Genomic DNA, 19,390 nt, shown 5'->3' on the forward strand with positions numbered 1-19,390 from the left:
TAACAGTGTGATTCTATCATCAGCAAAACAACTAATCGAGACAAATGAAAATTTTCAAGGAAAGTATTTATCAAAATGTGAATCGTGGATTGATGGAACATATGGTAGCGGGAGAACTGCCAGCTGTATTATGTCAGATCGGAGGAAGTATTTGAAAAATATAGGGCAAGGACTGGAAAGTAAATTACATTTTACTGCCAGTTTCAATACATATAAATGGTGGCATATGTTGAGAAACAAAGAATCTTCAACTTCAGTTGCATATATTGAATAGACTTTATCTCCATTATATACATTCCCAACACTTTATTAGAAAAGTTTATAGATCCTACATTTCGTTCTTATTGACATTTTTCGACCCGAAACTTTGTCTTTTGATTAATTAGTAATTCCAATAGGTTTTTCTATTTTGCTTCAGCTCCTGATTTGTATTTTTAATAATCTATATATGTCTACGATGTTGGGTCGAAAATCATTGAGCCTACCTTTATATTCCAGTGCTAAAGCATCCAAGCGATCTTTGTGAGGCACTGACATAACTATTAGATCTTCATGGATTCGTTGGTGTGCATAATTACATACTGCATATTTTGGTCGTTTCGATATTACGATTAATGATAAAAAATTAGATCAACGTATTTGAATTAAGTTTTTTTTTTTCAATCTTGGATAAGTAACTGATTATTACTGGCCATGAATCGGCTATAACCAACAAAATAAAATTTTGAATCGCTAAAATAAGTTGGAGAAAAAGTAATATGCACCACGAATATATCAGATCATCAGAATACTACATTGAGGTATTGGCAAGATTATGTTAGGCAGTTCACACTTTTGGACAATAGGTGATTGGCTGGTTCACCATTACAATTAATCAGCGCGCTCATCTAACTTAGCAATATTTAACAAAACACTTTTGTCCCTTTTTTAAATAGGAAAATGCTTCATGAAGGAAACCAGTTCACAGACAAAGAGGCAATTTCATCTACTCCATCGAATGCGTTGAAAAAAATAGTCCTAAACTGAATTTCAGCACTGCTTCAAGAGGTAGAAACACCACTGGTTATGTGTTATAGAAAAAATGTTCACTATTTAGGAGGATGTCAATCAACGGATTATTGAATATGACACCAATGAGAAAATATGCATGTATTCTCAATACTTCTAGGACACCCTCGAATATATAATAATTTTTATTTGTACTGAACTATTTTCTGATTTTCATATTGAAGGTACTAATTATATGCGATGTTGCATAGATATTTTAAAAACAAATGAGAAATAGGCACAAATGACTCAAAACACAGGAGAAATAGTATTCTTGAATATTTAATCTGTCAAATTCTGGTACAACTAATTTTCCAATCAACTATTTCAATATTTAGATAATTGAAATATTTAAAAAAAATTGTGCGATAATAATTTTAGGAACAACAGACCTATTTTTTTACAATTTATTGTTATTTTATTGTCCTCGTCTAAAAATAAAACGTGACTTGAATATTATTAGTAATTGAAGTGTTCTCATTAACTAGTACAAAGTTTATCAAAAAGTTAATCAATCATCTGAAATGTGAGGAGTACGTTATATAAATATTTTCTATTCCGTCAATTAACCACATCATTGCTTCTGACAATGGAGATAATGAAAATCCGAAGGACACACCTTCATTAAGATATTCTGAAATATATTATGGAAAAATGACTGTATTCATATTCATCTTTCAAATTTAAAGTTGTATTCATGACTTCCAAACTCAAACACCAAATACCTACATACAATAATGTCTAAATAGAACACAGAGTAAAAAAGATCTATGAAGTAGAAAAAAAATAGCTTCCTAATATGAGGATGTTCCCAGAAGTACCTAGCCCAACAAAGAAAATTTTGGGAGAAAATATATTTAGTTTTCAACGTAACCTCTTTCTATCTTCAAACACTTTTCCCGGCGATGTTCAATAAGTTCGATAGGTACCTCTTTGACCGCCGAGCCATTTTTTCAAGTCTATTAACAGAAAATGATCCGAGGGGGCTAAATCTGGAGAATAAGGTCTATGAGGTAGCAATTCAATGTGAGCTGGTGCATTGTCTTGAGACAACACTTTCTTTTTAGCCAAATGCAGCTGTTTTTGCTTAATTTCTTCGCTCAAATGTTGCAATAGGTTTGCATAATACTAGTTTTTCCTTTTTCAAGATAGTCAATAAAAATTATCCAAGGCGCATTCCAAAAAACCGACGAAGGAGTAGTCTCACCCAGAATCTAGTTCAGCTTTTATATTAGTAGGGCTAATACCTTTCAAATAAAAGTATTGCATCACATAACGATGACCATGTTTACAAATTTATTGAAAACGTTCACTATTGATGAAATACATCGATCAAATCAAACAAATACTAAACCACGCGGCGTTTCTAAACTTAAAACTTAGCTGTTAGATTGTGTATTTTCTCATACACTGGTATTTTTCAAGCAACTGCCGTCATCTCTAGGTCATGCCAGGTACTTTTGGGGCCATCCACGTATCTTTCTAATATGAATACAAATTCAAGTTCAGCAACTCTTGATGTCGGGAGCAAAGTTTTTTCGGATTATACACCACTTCCTTTTTTTTCGATTTAATTAAAGGGCGGGGCGTAACTCAATTGGGCATAGGGTAAAGCAAAAAAAATTGGGTGTCAATGACCACGCCCTTGAAGATCAGTTTTGTGCTATCAGTTCGTTAATCGAAATTACTTTATTTGTATATACACTAATAACAGTTTTATACTTCACAAATACGTTTGGATAACAAATCTATGTCCTTCTTCGAAAAAAAATCATTTATAATCATTTGATATAGAATTGGAGGTTTATTAAATCTCAATAGATTCATTGCGAGGGGCATAAGTGATAGAATCTTTTAGAATTCTAAAAATTGATTTCGAAATTTTGGGAGAGTTGGTGTCTTCTAAATGTATAATCTTGACACACTATAATAAAGTTACAATTACAGACAGAACAATATGAACGGTTTCTTGATGACCTCCTTATCACTGCTTGGTTTTGTCTTGAAAGGCTTGAAGTCCCAAAACAGTGAAGACGGCTTGGACGGCTTAATGAGGGTTAAATCAGGTGAATTATGAAGGAAAGAAGTAATATTATTCGAACTACAGCATGTTAATTGTTAACTCACGTTACAATGAGCTTAACTAGTAAGAAAACTCTGATTATAAATCTAAATTCTCTAAACTAGTAGTATGGAAAGAAAGAAACCAGATGTCTAAGGACATTAAAAACATAACAACAATTGGTACACCTTACGTTAAAATTTGACCAATACTTTTTTAGTTAAGCTCGAATATACACAACCTTAGAACCAGTATAGATCTTTGTATTATAATATGTGGTTAAATCTACTAATCTCCACGAAGCCTTGCCTTATCATACACCAAAATATTTCTCAAGACTCACTTCATTCATTGGTGAAAACTACGTGAAAATCCGTTTAATTTCTAGTTTTTGTCTTTCCGTAGACGTTTTGTTTGGAAGCATAACAATGCTGTTTGATTATTCGTTGTATGAATTATTTCTGCACCAAAAATTGATATTTTATCTATATTAACCAGCTGTAGTGCAAGATTTTATGTCAGTTTACGTCTCAAAAAAAGGTTTGATAGACACAATGTAGAATACTACAATAATTGTCTAGTGACTATTTCATGATATTTCAAGTAATTAGTCCACTTATATAGTTTGTGATACATTCTTGTTTCAAACAGAATTATGTTAATATTTTCGATTCACTTGTATATCGACGCCTGGATGCGCACTCGACGTCGGCGTCACTGTCTGAGTAGCCGGACACAGGCGTCGCTCAAACAAAATTAGTCATCCGCCGGCCTGTATGAAGCAACGTTATTTTTGATCTAGTTTTAAACCCTTTATTCAACTGTAAGTACATTTATTAGCATTTCTTTTTCAAATTATGCTTTCATAAGTCTCAATATTAAAAATATTGTGGTTCAACCTCCATTTTGAATTTCTAAACATTTAAAATTGTTTATTCGGTGTAGAACATTTACTTATGTTAGCAATTCTGCTCTTGACAGAATTCAACTAAAATAAAAAGATTTTCCGTAGACCTAAAAATAAATTGCAAAAACAAAGATAGGATTTAGTTTCGTTGAAGCTATTTATAAACTGGAGCTTATTTAATGTTATTTGCTGCAATGCTACCGTACATTTAAATAAGAGGGAGGACACATCGTAAGAATTCATATTTTGGAGTCTTTAGCAAAATATAATAAAGACTAAAAGAAGTCGAAACGTCAAATTTTCATCTACTTTAGGCTAATTCATATAGCTCTGTAGATAAATTATTTTAAATTACTATAGATTTTATGTAATATTATTATAAAAGGTTGTTCTTTTTTTATCAAATTTTTTCACCTAGAACATATTTTTCTGGTACTTTTTGTAATGTAACTTTTTAATTTATTGATAAGCATAACTTTATCTGTTATATATATATATATATATATATATATATATATATATATATATATATATATATATATATATATATATCTGTTATTAATTTATTCAAAATCGTAAAGCATTTGTTTATATTTGAAGATGTTAACTAATAGTTTGTAAATAGACGACAAGCACTGGTAAATAATTTAAATCCTTCGAAATAATGGGATCTACAATTTGAATGAAATATGAGTACTAGAAGGCATATTTAAATAACTTATGATAGAGGAACTAAAAATATCATTAATAACGGGCATCAACTGTCTTACATTAAAAAGATCGATATTCCCCATTCTATTTCTATGATCAAATCTAAAAGATGATAGCGTTGGCCTATAAATGTTTTCTAACAATAAGTTCCACACCAGTGATTTATCCAGGCGTTGGAACAATCCTGGGAAATTCGTTCTTTTACGAAGTTTTTTTTTTGGAAAAAATGGATGCGGTGGATAGGGTGCGTAGTCGTCATTCAATATCCAAGAGAAGCACCCGATAGAAGATTTGATTCATGGTCTCCTTATGAACCACCACACGGCTGCCAAAGAAACAGATGAACATTGTTTTCACTTTCAACCTACTTATGTGAGCTTTTTCAATTTTGGCTAATTTTTTTAAAGTCATAATGCCTTCGGTGCTCCATTTCAGGATCGTATTGAGAAAACCAACTTTTATTGCGCGTAATTATTTGATCTAGTAGCGATCCAATCAATTTCTTTCGATTGACATTCGATGTTATTATGCTCCTCTGAAAAGTATAAAATACACTGCAGATAGAGGGAATGAATGAATGATAGCATGCTTCCAGATACTGGAGAAAAATTTCCATTGTTTCAAGGTTATCACAAGCGCCTTAACAAATAGTTTTTCACTTATTTTTCAGACCTTGAATGATAAAAGTAAGATTCGCAACCAAATAATAATAGCATGAAAATATATAATAAAATAAATTTGCATAAATTGTTTTGATATGATTTAAAAAGCTTTGAATTACTATTTTCATTGGTACAATTATGTAGTATAAATTTATAAAAAGCGTATGCTTCTAAATTATGGTTCAACAGTCTACGAACTTTTTATGCCAGATCATTTGCACATGTCGACGGTAATAATGATAATAATAATAGAGTGGCGAAAAAAATTGAGGTATATTTTAACTATGGTATTTTAACACTTAAATCGTAGCTATTAAACGGAATATAGGCTCGCAAAGTTAAATGATTCCTATTTTCCAATGTACAAAAGTTTTAATATCTAAATAAGTCTTCCTTTCTCATTTGTTAAAGAAACGAGAAAAATTTTATATCATTGCATATTAATTATTTTGATTCCGCTCTAAGCTTCAGTAAAATAAATATGATTTAATGTACTAGAACAAGGCCTAATTTTTACAAAATTTACATAAATGAAAAACGAATCTCATTCACAAATACAGCAAACTACTACAAATCATTCAAAAATTTTAAAACAAGTTACTAAAGAACATCGTAAATGCACCTTGGTACATACGAAACAGTAGTCTTCACATGAATCTAAATAAAGATACTGTTAAACAAACTGTAGTGAAATTTGCCACGAGTCATGAACTATGATTTTATCACCACCTTGACATTGAAGGAATAGAGAGACACTCAAGAGGATTGAACCTTTCGAGCTGTTGAAGTGAATTTGTTAAAATCTGAGTATTATGTGTATTCAGATGTACGTTAAGCTTTTGTCAACTACCTACTCCGCTCTCTTTGATTATTTAAGAGGTTTTTGCATTGGAATTAAATCGCCACTTTGCTTTTATCTATTCCAGGAGGGCTGTGCTTCTCATGGAACAGCTAACATAGTCTTTGCCCTAATTAAACAACCAAAATTCTTTCACTTCAAAAGCCAAATTAATGAACAAAATATTTTAAGTTTGATGTTATTTATTCCGTTTGTATTCCTCAGATTTTTGATAAAATGTGAAAAATCTCACCATGATTTTCATATTCCAAATAACAACAAGCTTTTCACCATTGGCTTCCAATGATGTTGAAAAAATAATAGTTTAAAAAAAACACCTGGTCAAGATCATAGCACGAATGTATGAAAAAATCAACTTCTGTTACTAAGCTAATATAAGCTTAATGAAAATAAATTATAGTTTATAAAACTAAACGACACTCTTTTAGCAATAGAAAAGTAATAATTCTATAATTCTTACCATAAGAATAAAATTATTTATGAAGAAATTAATATCACTATTATAAAAGGGGTGTTTTGTATGGCATTTTTAAATTAACTTTTCGCTTTGTAACAAATGGCTCTTAGTCTAATTTCCACTGTAGAGACTGTCTGAATGATTTTTTCGATTACCGAAAATTATTGCCTTCTATTATTCCCTTCTTTCCTCATTTTTTCGGTAGATTTCTCCCATGTCTCTAGGATAACTTAACTGGTAAAGCTTCTAGCGTATAACCAATAGATCTGGGCTCGATTCCTATTACGAGTCGCCAAATTAATTTTCCGTTATCGAAAAATATTTCCTTACGAGCTTTTTCCTTTATTTTCCATTTCTCCATTCACCAAACTCGCTTAAAATGATGATAATGAAATTTGGGACTCGATATCACTCGTTATAAATTTTTATTGATTTCATTCCAAAACACAGAGTTAGTATTGCTGAAAGCGTATTTTTTTTAAACTATAATCAATTCAAATTCTCACTAACTCTATAAGCCTGTTTCTTAGTGTTTTCGAATTGTATTTTATATTTTTCTTCTTAGTTCGACATGCTACTTCAACTCGTCTTTAATATAAGTTGGTGGTTACATCTAGACTTTGTAAATCTGGAACTACGCGCTTACATAGATCGTTCACTAGTTTTATCTTTTTGACCATTATTCAAAGGATACAAAAAGACTAGACGAATCTAATCAAGATAATCAGATATTTTGATCGAATTATGGCATTGTTATCAGCGTTTGACAGTATAGAAATTTTTATTTAAATCTGTTCTCTCAAAGTAGGGTAAAGTATAGACTAAAAAAGTTAATAAGTTTAAATTAACGCTAGTCGCAAAACTCTCATTTACAGAAAAGTATTGAGCAAACAAAATTAAATACTTTTGGCAGTTGCACTTTTCCAACAGGAAGGTTCTTTTTAACATCGGTTCTATTAATTTTCACTCCAGAAAATATGCTATAGAAACACAACACACTTTGTGAAGGTAAAATAATTCATGTATTTCGAACATTCATTAACCATCCACTAACTTCTGGTTCTCAATTACCGGATACAGCTATATAATGAATGATTCTATTCATAAATACATACTGTATTTAGCAATTTCCCATTATACAAGATATTTAATAATATCCAATTGTTTACAAAATATTACAATCTACATAAACAGTGAAATTAACATCTGACACTATTTTAACAGTTCTCCAAGATTATAAACAGGTTCCCTAATTATTTACTGAGGTCTGTCTGCGTCCAATTAGGTTGACGTTGTGTATTGGGACTACTACTATCCAAAATGCAGTTTAAAACAAACAAATTACGAAACTCCCATAAATCCGGTTTGCTCTACTTAACTATATACACGAGTGTTTCAAACAAAATTTTAACGCTAAAATAATCATGTGTGAGAGTAATTCATATCTTTTATTTAACGACCTTTTTTTTATAGAGTATTCTAAATAAAAAAACTTATCTCCGTTTCCATCCTTGTACGGATTATTTTGATACAACTGATATGACATATTTTACAAGATTAATTATTATCCATGCAAAAGTTATTATAAGCGAGGATAATAGTAATCATCTGTTTTTATTAAACTTTCTGAAGAATTTTTGGAGGATTCTTGATGCCAGCCTACCATCACCGTTTTTTCTGAACTATAATAGTAAACCGTGTAACCAGAACTACTTTCTATTGTTTTTGATTTTTTTAAAACTTGCAATTCCACGTACTGAATATGTTTAAGCCAAATGTGGTTGGATGGTGTAGTGGTAGGTGCACAAAAAAGAATTATATACATAGAACTTATCCACAAAAGATCCTTATCCATGCTAGACAGTTTCAATGAGTGCAGAATTAATGAACGTAGAACTGATAAAATAAAGAGAAAAATGCTTTAGAAATAATGTTAAAATTGATATGAATTGGTTGATTTCTTGAAAAATTATTCTGTAATTGATTGAAATTTTGATTGAGTAAGTGACAGTAATAACTAATAATTCAGACAATGTGAAATTCTTGTTGATAACAAATATGATTTAAACGGTAGCTAGAAGAAATGGAGTCATTTCTCATATAAAGTGTCTATAGTAGCAACTACACAAGTGGAAATCATGATAGAGGAAGAGCTAGCCAACTAAATTATTAAGGCATCTGTTTCGAGATCGTGTTTGCAGTATCTGTCGTGAAATAGGGGCTTTGAACAATGTGTTAAAACAAAGATTGTGTTTTGAGAAGCTAATAATTTATATTAAGACTTATGGAGATTATAAAGGTTGGATACTCTTTCTCAGCAACTTGTAATCTGTCCTTATATATCGTATATACAACTAGTTGGAGTAAAAAACTAATATAAAATTGAACGCAATAAGATTTTTAATGACTTCAAAAGTTGAAAGCGGGAGCTACAGAGCATCATGTGTGAAAGAATATCACCATAAATTTATTTAACTGTTTGTCTCAGAATATGTTAAAAGACTAAAAAACATTTGAAAATCAATAAAAATAAGTGGCTATTGAACTGAAGTGACTACTGACCCACAATAAATAATTAGCCATATAGGAATAATATTTAAGGAAGAACAGCTTGATATATATGTGTCAGCACGATCCCTTGACCTGACGCCATAATACTTTTGCGGGGATATGTCAAAAGTGTTGTATATGAAGCTAAACCTTTAAACTTAGATTACATACAGACAGACAAATCACGCTTGTGATCAGTTACGCCCGACATGTTAAGTATTAGCAAGTTGCCAATACATTTGCGGCGAATATTTTGATAATCTTCCACATTGAAATCAATGTTTTTTTATTATTAAGAAATAATCAGTATCCCTATAAGGGTTTTTGTATAGCGAATTTGTGGAATTTCTCAATGCTTGTTCATTTTTGTTATTCTGAAAGCACTCAATATTTCCGAAGCAGGTTAAAATGGGTATAGGACATTATATATGAATTGGTCTAGAATTCTCTCAAGAATGATATACAGGGGGTTAAATTTAGAATAAGAGAGTTAGTATTGGCAACTGCCAAAAAAATGATCATTTAAAAACACAAATCGATGTATCCAATCGTTTTCCCCACACGTCATCAGTTATTAACGAATTTATTCCATTTGTCTGCTCCACACCGTATATATTATAGTATTACAAATTTCCTCAGAGGTACAATCCACGATGTCGGACGACACGCTAATAATTTCGTTGAAATTGTCACCCTCGGCTTTTGCGTGTGTAATTTTGGCAAGCTTCTAGAATACATCCTGTTTATGTAAACTTTTTCACAGCCTTGTAACAAGTAATAAATACATTTGATTTGATGAAAAGAACTCGCTAGTGGAACAAATAAGAACATTTTAACGTTTCACGTGAAAAGGTACAATCACCTCTCCGAACTATTTTTACACTCAATATATTTTTAAACAGAAAAATTACTTTTATATAGAGTTTTATCTGAAAAAAATTTTACAAAACAGTTCCAGGTACAACAAATTCAAATTATCAGTATGATATAATTAAAGAAAAGAAAAGAGAGACAGATTTAATCGGCAGAGCTCTAACATTTTATAGAGTAACATGTCAGCAGAGGAAATCTTGTTTATATAAATATGTTCTTTCATTTTTTAAAAATCATTTTGTTAAGGATTACGAATGAGCTGGCTTTTAATTTTTCACCCGATCTTACAAAAGCTGCACTTATGCAGTTTTACATTTTTTGCATTACGCGATAAGTCATGGCTGCTTGAAACTTATTTTAATAATGAACCTCCAACCATTTGAATTCTGCTTTTGACGTATCCAGCTCCGTCTTGCTGACATATAAAATCCTTTTAAGTTTCTTCTATGATTGGTAAAAAGGTCCTTAATAATGCTTAAATATCTATCACAACTCACCATACACCAGATAATTTGATTGGAATGTCTAATTTCTTTATACAATATGTCACGTATACAGACTTTAAAACGAGATTCATACCTCTAACGTTTCATTTTTGTGTCTCATTTCAATTTATTGTTATTTTTTCTTGAGATGAATAAAGATGTTTCTTTCTTTGTTAACGTAAATACGTTATGTAACAAAAAATAAATCTTTCAAAAATATTACTTTGTGCCACCCAAACCCAAGTTTGTTATTTTCTCTGACATTTGTGTATTGAAGCATTTCTTCTACTTTTTACTATACATAACTGGTCATAATCAGCACGACTATTTCATTTTATTATTTGTTTCTAAGTTCTTCTGATATTCTTCTAATTTTGTAGTTTTGGAATATCCCTTTATTCTGTATAGATAATAGTATATAATTTAAATATTCACTACATTATATATATATATATATATATATATATATATATATATATATATATATACTATATGAACTATTAATTTTTCTACCACCAACAGCTTTAAACTATTAGAGGAATTTGAATTATATTGATTTCCACATTTACACATAAACAGTGGCGATTTCTGATGATAAAAAAAACTAGTTTAAAAATCCATGTTTTCAATCGATCAATGAATTGATGGTTGTTTTGATATATCTGTCATAGCTACTTAGATTATTAGCAATTTCAATGTATTATGAATATACAGGGTGAGTCGGGAGGAGCGCACCAAACTCTGGGAGTGTATCATACAACAAATAAACAAATTATCACCTAAAAATTTTCTTAATCTTAGCGTTCTTTCAATAAATGTACGTAGATCGTTTGTTGTTCTCCCAATTGATTAATTTTTTTCTTCTTTAATATGGGCTGCAGTATTCTCAATTCGTCTAATTAGTGCATCTCGTGTGTCCAATTTTATTTTGTAGTATTCATTTCTCATCCAGCCCCATAAACAAAAATCTAGTAGTGTGAGGTCTGGAGATCTTGCAGGCCAATTAATGGGACCTAAACGACCAATCCAACGTCCTGGAAAACGTTCATCTAAATGTTGCTTGACCTGACATGTGCAGGAGCTCCATCGTGCTGATAGTACATCTGCATTCTAATATTTACAGGAATATCCCCTAGTAGGTCATTTTGTAAAAAATTTAGGTAGTTGTCTCCTATGAGACGATTCTCCAAAATGAAAGGGCCAATAAATAATTGTCAACCATACCACAGCACACTTTTACAGGAAACCGATGTTGACAATTGCTTTCGACTGTTGATTGGGGATTTTCGTCCGACCATAGATGATAGTTACGAGTATTATTAATGCCATCACGGGTAAATGTAGCTTCCTACGTAAAGAGTATACTCGATACAACACGATGATTATTATTTATCCACCGACAAAATTCTATACGGTTAGCGTAATCCTCTGGTTGTAGATGCTGTACTCTCTGTACGTGATAAGGATATAAGCATAGTTCGTGGAGTGTGTTTATCAACCTTTTCTGTGAAATTCCCAATTGAGTTGGAATTCTCTGTAAGCTAGTAGTTGCATCTTCTTCTACTAGATGCAGAATATTTTTTACTTCTACCAAACCTTGTCAAGTAGCCCGTTTATATGATATGTTAGCACTGGAAAGCTTACCAGTTTCGCACAATTTGTTAAAATTCTAATAAATACGTTTGTATCAGGATATCTTTGGTGTGGAAAACGTTAACGATATTCTTCAGCAGCAGCTGTAGTATTTCCATCACAGAAACAATGAACAAACACCATATTTGCATATTCTAAATTTGAATAAGTATCTGACATTTTGCAACACTAACAATTACATAAATTCAAAATTAAACGTTCAGTTACTGTTCACTGTACACTGAGAGTTCATCAAAACGTCAGAGTTATCAAATGCCTTTGAGCCTCGAACATGGCATACTTTGATAATGTTAACATTTTTAATTACTCCATAACTTGAAAACAAATGAAAATCCGATAAGAACATAAGAGTTTCTTTACATTATTTTCACGTGTTTAATACACTCTTAGAGTTTGGTGTGGTTCTCCCGACTCACCCTGTATAAACAAATAAAATCAAAATGGTTGTTTGGTGAATTTTGATTTTATTTAATGTAAAAATGTTAGGTCAGTTTCACATGGATCAGTTTTCTGACAGTTCGATGATCTGAGATTTTTCACCTGAATAATTTTAAGAAACTCGTTCGTCGTTGACTAAGCTGGATTCATTTTAACTTTTGACTCCAATATTATGATTGTTTACGTAACTTTATTACATTTTTGAAATGTAATGATTCGTATTGGACTCGTATTTTATTGTTGTGATGGGAATTGTCTAAAACTTCGTGGAATTATTTGATAATTGTAAATAACATATTATTTCAATACCTTATCCCCATAATGTAGGATAAATGGACCCCAACGGTCACTTAGATTTATATTAGAAGTATTTTTGAAAGAAAGGAACTTACCACATTTTACTCAATGATATGAAACTTACTGATAGAAGCAAATAAATTCATTTAAAAAAAATTTCTGGACATAATTGATAAAAATTAATTTCATCAACAAATCGGCTTTTTGCGGTTATGATCTTGTCTTCTTTTCGTCTTTCTTTTCATCTGTCCAATCGGATGTATACATAAGACATGCAATATTAACCGTATGAGATTAGCTTTTTCCGTGCCATCAGAAATTGGGTGCATGGGATACCCATTCTATCCTTCTATTTTTTCCTTAATAACAAAATAGATAGTAAATAATTATACAGCGCTAAATGAAAGAATAGCCAAAGGAAGTGAAGCTATGGGATAATTAAGTAAAATAATAAAAGCGAAGTAGTTATTAAGAGAATCCAAAATTAGAATATACCGTTTAATAATACGATAAACATTTACATACGGAAATGAAACAAGGATTTTAACAAAGGCTGAAGAAACAAAACTGATTATATGGGAAAGGAAGGTGTTGAGAAAAAATTTTGTGGGAATGAAAACAAGTAAAAAACTATAATGAGGAAGAGCTAACGAAGAACTGAAGTATTTTTATGAATACTCATCAATAACAAGCTTAAAATCCCAAAGAGTATGATGTCGGGAATAAGATTTGCGAAAAGGGCCATTGAAGAGGGGGAAGGAGGTACAAGAAGGAGAAGAAGACCAAAGAAAAATGGTTGAATGCTGATTTGAAGGATATTAGAGAGGTAGAACCGAATTGGAGCGCAAAAGTACAGAATCGCAACCTGCGGAGAGGAATTGTGAAATCAGTTGAAGACTGATGAGAAAAGGAAAATGAGTCATGGGCATTATGCCTAAAGGCCTGTAGTACTGTAAATATATAGAATTACTATTTAAATAAATTGGAACTGGAAGGTATAGTAGGTATGTGCTTCATTCATTTCGCAATTTAGGTTATTGATGCTCTTAGTTTTTAAAAATTTTTCTAGAAAAAATATATACTCGTCATATTTTTATCTTTACTTCTCTGGAATCTTAACATAACTGACATCGGTGTTGTATAGTTGGGCTAAAAGTAGCTGATAAATCGAAATTGATACTACAGTTGGGCCAAAATCTTTCTATAGGGGGATAATATATTTCTAAAACCTTTAAATTGCATTGTGATATATGGTAGGTACTAAATAATATACAATAGAGAAATGAATTTTCAAAATTTGTGGAAGCTGTAATTTGTAAAGTTCTACATAACATAATAATGCTCATTTGCAATATAATATTTTTTTATTGTTTTTCATATGTTTTGTTATGTGTTTAGAAAGTGAGATATATTTTTCATTTCATAATTAAAATTCTGAGCTGCACGAGTTGTCTAATCTTCAAGTCAGGAATCAAAATCACGAGCAGGCGCACGCCTGTTTAACCCTATTATGATATTTTTTAATATTGCAAGAGACGAAAATGTTGAGTAAAAAGGGGCAGGTTAGATTAGGTGCATTTGCTATCAAATATTTATCAAATAAATATGTTAAAGCTCTCAAGCCGAGCATAAAAAACCAACAAGATGTTATTCCAGCAAAAATAAAAGACTCTAATAAATAGACTTTATTATCTACTCCTCTAGCTTTAAGGTACTTTAGCCCAACTATACGCTGTCCAACTGACACTTATTGGTCCTATTGTTAATTTAGACTAATTCAATATCCTTTTCCACACAATGTGGATATATTTTTGTAGAAATGTAAAATGTAGTGTCTAAGGATGCAAATAATGAAGTGAAATTCATCATTTTCGAATATAGTCGCGAGAAAATACTAAAAACAGGTATCTATGTTGGATTTTACGATAACTAAATAAGAATATTTGCTTTCAAACATTTTTGTTATCTAATTACGTTACGATTTTAAATTTTATTACACAAAAGTAAGTATTGGGCATCCTATTTAATGCTAAGGAATGTAATCTGGACAGAACACTTGATATGAAAGGATGTTTACTCTGTGCCACAATTCTGATTCATATTTCTGATAATTAATATTCTCGTGAATCGTTCGTAACAAAAAAAAATGGTTAATCATGACCGATGTATCTCCACACAGAAATGTTGTACTGCACAAATTGTACATTCTAGAAATAGATATAAAACGATAAAATACGCATGTAGCAGCCTACGCGTAAGTAACCAAACTGTTTTAAATCAATGCCAAGTTTTTGTATCTTAACAAAATATAATTGCTGCACAGCTTAAGACAATCTAATTATATCTTTATAATACCTACAGAGCATAATATTATTGAGAAATGAACCATACTCAAACAAACTGAAACAAAATCTTAATTCTTGAGTAATATATTTAAATTTTATTTAAATAAATATCAGCTTAATAATAAATCTTGGTCTCACAAAACAGTATTGGAACAAAAGTTGTGGATATACATAGGAACTCAATATTATTTGGGAAGAAAATCTCAAATATCAAAGTTATGAATAATATTCTAAAATATTAAGCACTTTTCAGTCCCATAAAAACTCATATCATTAATATCCAAACCGCTGAGAATCCATTCATTATTAGGAATTCATCTGTACAAGCAATTAATAAACAATAGGAAGAATATTAACAAATTTTTGAAGATGGATTAAAAATTCATGAAGAAGTAGATTGTGCTGTTCTTTGCCACGAAAAGATCGTAAAACAAATAGAAGACCACTACTTACATTTCGAAATGCCACGAAACTATAAGAGGTGACACTGGCAACACTGAATTTCTAAATACCGGTGATTCTTAGGTATTTTTTTTATTTTTATCGTGATTACTTTGACATAAATAAAATAAATTGTTTATAAAGATTTGTAGTTTTCTTGTATCTTGAATTATGTATTTTGCCTAGATTGGTTGATGTCTATTTCTCTATTTTTACTGCACTAATAGCAATAAAACACGTTATATTTGTTTGTTTATAAAGAACAGAAAATTTACTTGTTATATTTAAAAGAAGTAAAAGCACCTTCCATTTTTTGAAAAAACTTTAAAATGAAAGTTAAGTCTTACCACGCAATTTGGGAATTCTCGAGTTTAATTTCAAAGCAATCACAATAAGAAATAACATTTTGCATGGGTTGAGGCACTTGCTGAAATATCTCATAATGAAGCATTGGACAATTTAGCAAAAAAAGCGACAAAATTCGAATATATCAATGAAGATAAACTCCTCTATCCGATTAATCTACAATACTATGAATTATAAAGGAAAACCTAAAACGAAGATGGTAACAATTTGGCTGGATATCCATTTCAGCCATAGAAATTAATAAGTTATATAACAAGAGCTCACCTTTCAACAAGTACAGTTTCCAATGAATTTATAATGGCGGACGTCAAATAGCGAAAATGTGATCACATATGTTCTTACTTTGTAAAACTATAACCTGCTTACAAACGTAGATAGGGAACCCATCATTAAGAATTGTACAGAGTTACATAGCACTTTTTGATATTCGTTAATCATAAAGATAAAAAATCTTTGGTAGAATAAGTTGTTCAACTATTTTTTGTTTTTTTATATGTTTTTTTACCATAATATTGATACAATACAGTGTATATTTCATGACAGTAAAATTATACTGGAGAATAACTTCCTTGCTATGACAATTTCCTGGAAAATTCTAAAATTGTGACTTACTAAGTTTTTCCATGTGGTCTTCATTTATAATACTCGTACAATAGAATTCATCAACATCATCATCAACTTCAGAATCACCCTTCGTTTAAATCAATTACAAGACTATTTAAAACTGGTATATGTTGCATTTATATTTGTTTTCAATTTTTTTACACGATTTATGGTATTTCTCGAATTCTCTAATGTAGTGCTGAACATTCCTTTATAATCAGTTCCAGTGGAGGAATTTTTGGGTGGAGTGTTATTAGGTTCGAGGTAATTTCAAAATAGTGTGACCATTCTTCTTGGCCATTTCCTCAACAGTATAGTCTTTGGCAATTATCTTTATTTCTAAAGCCTGTTTGAGTTTCTTTTTTGTATAATTTCTATATATACATATATATATATATATATATATATATATATATATATATATATATATATATATATATATATATATATATATATACATATACATATATATATTTAATGTGAACATACAGTAGATTATTTCGTATATTGTAGTTAACTTATCAGGTTTGATTTTTAAAAAATTCACTGGAACACTTGTTTTGCAATTTTGTAGGGTGTTGTCAGAGAAGTATTTGTCGAAAACATTATTTCCAGGATAGCATCTCATAAACATATAGTAGGAATAAACATATATATTATTATAGAAATAACAGAAAGGTTACAAATTTATGTCCAAAATATCAACGAATAATAACTTAAATGAAGCACATATAACTGGCCTTTTGGCAGTCTCCAGCGCCATCTACTCAAGAAAAATCTCCATAATAGAATAGAACTAACAAATGATTCACTGACAAAAATGTCAAGATATATATATAATGTTTCTGAGGGTTCCCTGTATATTGTTGAGAACTATTTTGGTAAAGTAAATGATTTTGTCTACTATGCATTGTTATTTCGCTAAATAAAAACTCGTGGAATGTGTTTTGGAACTAATGATAGACTTTAGACAATTAAATTCGATCGCCACATCATAAACAAGTTGAAATTGATGTTTTCATACAAACTTGTGCTAAAAAAAGAAAGGATAAATTACAATTGCCCTAATTACTTCATAGAAGCATAAAATGAAGAAAATAATTTTCTTGGCTGAAATCATTTCATCGGTCGTAAATCTTCACACATTTAAAGTATTTGTAAATATATATTTAGACTTGTTCATATTTATTATACCACACAATATCTAGTTGAATTACATTAAATACATTCAAGACAAATTTTGTCTGTTTCAATTTCAATAACCGTCTAACTAAAAGTCTGTGTGATCAATCCTAAAAGAAAATCTTTTCTTTGATAGTAATGATAATGTTCAAATTTTTTAAAACAAAATTTAAGAATTGACAGAATCAGATAGTGCTAGTAGAAATAGTTCAACCAACGCCACGTGAATAAACGATATGAATTTTGTACATTAAAAATGGTGTTTTTTTTTTCGTTATTGATCATTTCTTACCAACTTATTTATTTATTTTCTATTTATGTTATTTTAATTACATTTTTCTCCTCACTGCGCTGCGTTGGTTCTTTGCGATTGAATCCGCAGTCCCGCCACACAATTTTTATTTGAATTTTAAGGGATTGCAAAACCTCACATTCTTTTCAGTCTTCGGACGCCAATATCGGTTATATTTTTATTAAAAAAATGTTTATTTTATTTCGTAAGGTGTTATATGTTACTGTTAAGTATGATAAAAATTAACAATATAGTCGGAATATAGAGATTCTATGGTATATTGCCTAATATTTTTTTGATTCAATTTTTTCTGTGGAACCGTGTTTATACAGAGTGGTTGGTTAATGTGATGAAGCTCAGTGCCTTCTTTGTCCTTTGAGATATCAAATCGAAAATTTGAGGAATTGTAACCATCATTAGTCTTCGCATTTAAAACCTATTAACAATTTTACAAGGTGTTCTAGAATGCTGTGTCATATAAAAATTATATTTTTCAAAAAAAACACCCTATATTTTATTTCTGCCAGCAAAACATTAATTCCATTTATTTCTGTCCCAGAAGTTTTAATCGTTCGTGCTTTTCAAAATTAACTGGACCCATGCGATTGAACCGATCTATCAATGTCTCTAAGCTTGCCTCCTTTCAAACAAACGTTCATGATATATTCTTGCTGATAGTTAGGCGTTTTTATTGCATTCTCTCAATATTCAGATCATATTAATCATTTTAGTCCTAGTGAATTTCATTTTTATAGATAACTCACAATTATTTGTTAAATGATTAGATGTAGGTACATTATTATTTTGCACAGAAAAAATCAAAATATCTCTATAATCTTAGATATAGGGAATTCTCGACAAAAGATGTATGTTGATACTACTTTTCGATACTCACATAAAATACAAGGTGATCCATTTGAAAAACCGAGAAAATGATGTATTATTTTTATTTACCATGAATCAGATTCAATGAATGTTAATGGAATGAATAATTTTCCAGAATTTTTAATACTACTCGAATGCTTTGGCCACAGCAAATCTGAGTTCCTTCTACATTGTAGAGGGTTGCACTTGTTACGATTTTTGTAAAACTTTTGTACAACTTGATAACAAAGTTAAATGGGTGTTTGTTTATAATGAAAAATCCGCCGAATAAATAT

The 19,390-nt window shown here is 30.4% G+C and overlaps 1 protein-coding gene across 1 annotated transcript in view; it reads left to right on the top strand.

Moving 5' to 3' along the window:
* Positions 1 to 3,751: 3,751 nt before the first annotated feature.
* The window catches only part of LOC130900487 (uncharacterized), a 57,619-nt gene continuing 41,980 nt past the window's right edge, over positions 3,752 to 19,390 (top strand). Inside the window, exon 1 of the mRNA XM_057811129.1 lies at positions 3,752 to 3,932. The gene's annotated coding sequence lies outside the window, so the exon portion shown is untranslated. The remainder of the gene's footprint in view (positions 3,933 to 19,390) is intronic.

Source organism: Diorhabda carinulata, chromosome X (genome assembly GCF_026250575.1).
Source record: "Diorhabda carinulata isolate Delta chromosome X, icDioCari1.1, whole genome shotgun sequence".
Lineage (NCBI taxonomy): Eukaryota > Metazoa > Arthropoda > Insecta > Coleoptera > Chrysomelidae > Diorhabda > Diorhabda carinulata.